This window comes from Teleopsis dalmanni, chromosome 1 (assembly GCF_002237135.1).
Source record: "Teleopsis dalmanni isolate 2A chromosome 1, ASM223713v2, whole genome shotgun sequence".
NCBI lineage: Eukaryota > Metazoa > Arthropoda > Insecta > Diptera > Diopsidae > Teleopsis > Teleopsis dalmanni.
In genome coordinates this window covers 34,002,702-34,007,896 of record NC_051846.1, presented here as the reverse complement: position 1 = coordinate 34,007,896, position 5,195 = coordinate 34,002,702, and the positions used below count along the sequence as shown (strand labels likewise).

At 26.9% G+C, this 5,195-nt stretch overlaps 1 protein-coding gene across 1 annotated transcript in view; it reads right to left on the bottom strand.

Annotated features, from left to right (window-relative positions):
- The window catches only part of LOC119679362 (collagen alpha-3(IX) chain), a gene marked incomplete in the record, with an annotated part of 240,003 nt that overhangs the window by 159,964 nt on the left and 74,844 nt on the right, over positions 1-5,195 (bottom strand).

Genomic DNA, 5,195 nt, shown 5'->3' with positions numbered 1-5,195 from the left:
TTTTATTAATTATTTTTCTTTTAACTTTATTCAGTTTATTGAGTTGACATTGAAATGCAATTTGCTTACTTCTTGATTAAATAAAAATCAAAAAATTAAATTAAAAATTGCAATTTGTTTCATAAAATACCTCGCCTAATTGTAACATTAAAATGATTTCAATTATGCAAACTTATGAAATTTCTCTTTACTTTAGTATTAACCTAATTTCTAGCTGAAATTGTAAAAGCACTACTCTTGATACTAAACACTTTGAATTGAATATATCAGCATGGTTCCACTTTCAAAAGATGAAGAAACTTTTAGAACCCTAAATACAATATTATAACCAACGTTTAAACCGTGCTTTTAAATGGCAATGAGAGTTGGAATGTTAATGTTCTTCACTACATCTTATAACTATAAGATATAAGTTAAGTCAAATAAGCAATAAAAGGATGTGTGAAGACGTTTCTTGGATACTTAAATTAAGTCACTATTCCAATGAACTTACACTGTTGCCTGTAATATTTTAATTGTCATTAATACTAAGCTATTTAAGATGGGTTAAACAGTAGGACGAAATTGCCACTAAACTCAAGCTTAATTAAAATTTTTGAAATAAAGCTTATTTATATCTGTGTCCCTGTTATCTCACATTATGTAACGAACATATTTTGCTCACTTAGAACTGAATTGTAAACCAATATTTTGTAAATAAACAAAGACTTAGCAGAGACTTATTGGTTTAAATTGCAATTTACTAATTATAATTATTAATTATATCTTCAAGAGTGCGCATTTTTAAAGTAGATAATAACTAATTAATTTTTATTTATTAAAATTATTAGCATGAAATCGCACAACAGCCGGTACTGAGGCCAGAAGAGACCCATTGTACCAATTTCACTATTGATTACAAAGCCCTTTAAAGCTTTATGAACAAAGTCCAGAACCAAATCTAGAACGGAGCTGTTAATCTGTTCTGGTGACAGAAATTCCATTCTTCTGTTCGTTATTAAAGCTGAACAGTCTAAAGAATATGCATAGTAGTTTCCTCATCTTCGAGACATAATCTACATTCCATATTAGCAGATAATCGTAGTTTAGGAAGGTGATATTTCAGACCATAATTTCCCGTAATGAAGCCTGTTATCAACCATGAATTACCTTTTGAAAATTGAAAAATTTTTTTGTAGGGGTACATTCTAATCAGCGTTTTGCTTTGTCTAAGGCTTGGGTAGTTTTCCCAGAACACCAGTCGCATTTAATTCTCTCTCCCATTGATTACTTGTTTTGTACTGGCCCAGGTTAACCCATAAAAGTGTTCAAAGCCTATAAAAACAGTTTTTAATACAGTTCTGGCTAGCTCATCAGCTTGTTCATTTTCCAAAACTCCTCTATAACCCAGAACCCAGTATAAGCTTACCTTATTTCGAGCGGCAAATAACTGTAGAAGTTCGTAACACTCAAGGACCTGTTTTGTCTTGAAAGTTCAAGCAGACATAGCCTTAAGAGCAGCATTGCTGTTAGTGTAAACAACAATTCTCAAGCCAGACGGTTTTTTGCTGATATTGAATCTTACGCATTAGCATAATCCATTGCTTCCGAAATTTTAGAGTTGGGTTGATATACCCAGCACCAGTACTTCCATATATTTCTGATCCATTTGTGTGTACCAAACCAAATTTATTTATTGAGTTAACCTGTGGGCCACCGTTTTCCAATTTTGAGACTGATGGTATGTATACCTCAAATTTTTTACCAAAGCGATTATGTTTTGTAGCTAATAACTAAATAGATTTTAATTTTTTATATAGATATTTTTTGGTCTGTACGAAATATACATAAAAAATATCTTTAAAGAAGCTATAGAAAGTTGTTTAGCTTAGACGGGACGAACGGTTGCCAAAAAATTCAATTAGATGTAACCATATACATATTTTACTTAATAAAATATAAGCTGTTATTAAGATATTTAGAAAGAATAGAAACTTACTTATTAAGTAAGTTTACATTGCATATCCATTATATATGCACATATGCCTTTCCAATGTCTAATGTTTCGCAACCACGACTTTTGCCTCTAACCCAATTATACCTTCAAAAAAACGGTATTAGTTGACGTTATTGTTTTTTTAGTATGAATTACATTTACCCTTCTATGATCGTTACAAGAAGTTGCCTGTTTTAATTGAATCAACGTCCCACTATTTGCATCGTTATTATTCCACAGAACTTTCTTATATATATGTATATTTCGATAGGTTTAAACCTGTTCATATATGACTACATTAAGAGGAATTGTAGTTTTGCAATCATTTTATGTTATTATAATACTCTACGATTTTAAATTACAAACTATATGCATAAAAGTGCATTTCTCACAGTTACTTAACATTTCTATGAAATGTTATAGTCATATATTTTCTGTAGAGCAATTTACCGACATTCAGACTTAAAGGCAAACCAATAAACAGACGGACATACGCGTACCAGTGTCAAAAAATCCTCTCTTTCTGCTGACAAAGAATATGATTTAATATATTTTACGCTACAAGTACCGATTATGCACAGATTAAATCTTAAACTGTATAATAAATATATAATTAAAATACTTAATACACAATAAAAGGTAAAAGCATTATTATATAACTTAATGACAAATTAAAATTTTATTATATGTATATTTTAATATATTATATAAATTTTAATTTTTTTCAATAATAACAGATTAATCATTACTAGTAGTTTAATGATGTACATGAATACTATAATATGTATGAATTAATTTCATAGTTTCATTGATTTTTTTTTTTAATTTCCCTAATATACACTTATATGAATGTTACATTGTACAGAAATGAAGCTAAAAACATATATGAATAATAATATTAAAATTTAAAACGTTTTTTACTGAAAACCATAAACGCTTCCAACGCATTGCAATATAAATTTATTGATTGAAATAATAAAAACATAAAAGTCGGAAAAGGACCGTAAAAATTTGTGGAAATGGTTTATATGCTCAGCTACTTCAGCTGGTGATGAATTTTACATGACATATTTTCAAACTGTTGTCATTTCCGATCAAGAAAAAAACTGCAGCTTATAGTATTTAAATGAAATAAAAATGAAGCGGAAATATATTTTATAACCTAAGCAGAAGTGCAGAATTTCTAAAAACAAAATCATTTGAATAAACAATTTATTAACTACTTAATTTTAAGTAAGATAAACTAAATTTAGTTATTTCTATTTAATACATAACTTAACAAATAATGAAAATAATATAGTACATATACTTATTTTTCTTAAAATTTTGATAATAACCTAATAGTTTTTCTACTAATCCCTGCTTTTATTCATACAGCAGTTAAATATATTTAATTAAAAAACAAAAATTATACCTAGAAATCTGTTTACAAAGTGATAAGTCAAAGAAAATAGTTTAAAGTACTATTTTTTATTCTAATGGTTGCATGCTTTTCTTAGTGTCCCCTTACTGTCAATGTTCAGCAAGTCACTACTGGAGGCCATATCAAGTGTTTGTTTCACTTTCTGTATTTTAAAATGCAATACACAATCTTAAAAAGATATTTTGCTATCAGTCACATATTATATTATATATATATTAGGTATATTATATATACCTAAAATTATGAAATTTTTGTTTTGAATTCCTATTTTAAGACACCATATCCTTCAACTATCAATAATTTCATGATTCAAAATTTATGCCTTGTGCTACGTTTGTAATATAATAGAACATCACCTTTCAAGCCGAACGACCATAATTGAATTAATTGGGGTACTTTTACGATGAAATACGTCACACAACTTTGAAATGAAACCACAAAAACAGCAATACCCATAGCAGAACGAATTTTCCCGGAGGTCCCAGAAAATACTCAATAAGTAATAAGCTACAATAATAAATAAAAAGAATTTTGAATAATGATGATACTATGTTAATAGAATGCATTTGGATAATATTTTAAAAAACAGAGAAACTTCTTTTTCTTAGCTTATCAAAGACTTATTTAGTTTCCGTCATAGTCCACAACTATGAGGAGCACTAACTAAGTCTATAATATATATATATATATATATATATATATACATATATACAATATATTTATAGCATCTGCATCTATACTTATAGAATATATATTTAAATATGTACATTTAAGACTGTTGTTTCTAAGTTTTAATTTTATTTAAATTATTTGTAATTTTATTTTTATTTTATTTTTTCCAGTAAAATAGTGATCAACTTTAATTTCAGACTCCGTATTTCAAATCTCCTATTTATCAGGTTTCTGATTAATTCTATTGTTGTCGTATTTTCTAAACTTTTGACTGCCAAATTTATACTCGTATGAAAATATTTTGTCTCTCTACTAACACACATCACACAACATAAATCATAAAGTAGAAATTCGTCTGAGAATTGAGTTTCCTCATTTTAACTTCGTCATTTCAATATAAAAGTTTGTTTTCTATGCATCAGAATGGTTTGTGGTTTAGGGTTTTGTGGTAGATAACTTCTAACCACTTTTGTTATTTTAATAGTTACCGTTTTAGTAAATCAAATCAGAACTTTCCTAAAACAATAGGAATAATGAAAATTTAAATTTTATGTGCTCATTTATTATATAAATTTTATTTATTACATATAAACATTCATAATATATAAATAAGTCAAGGTCAATTTATAAATACTTGTTTTTTGATAATATTTCACAAAAAGTTGAATTCCGAATTTTAAATATTAAATTTTAGTTTTTTTTTGTAATAAATACATCAAAAAGATACTGTTATACTATAGATTGTTATACTATAGACTATAGATTATACTATAGAAGTTTACGGTGATTTATCTACTTGTCAAAAATAGAGTTGATAGAAGACACATTTTTAGCGAAATATTAAATGTGTTACGTGACAATCAGTTTTATTTCCATTTATAAAATAATATTTATTAATATTATTATATATAATATTAAGTATTATATTTTTATTATTTTATATAATATAAATAATATTGTGTATTTCTTGAAGTAACAATAAAATCTTTTATATAAAACCAATTAGCTTAGATAAATGCCCAACTTAATTAATGTCTTTCTTAACAGGTTGAACGCATGCAGTTCCGGAGTTATACCAAAGTTTGGATAAAATCAACGTATTCTCAGACCATGCCATTTCTGACA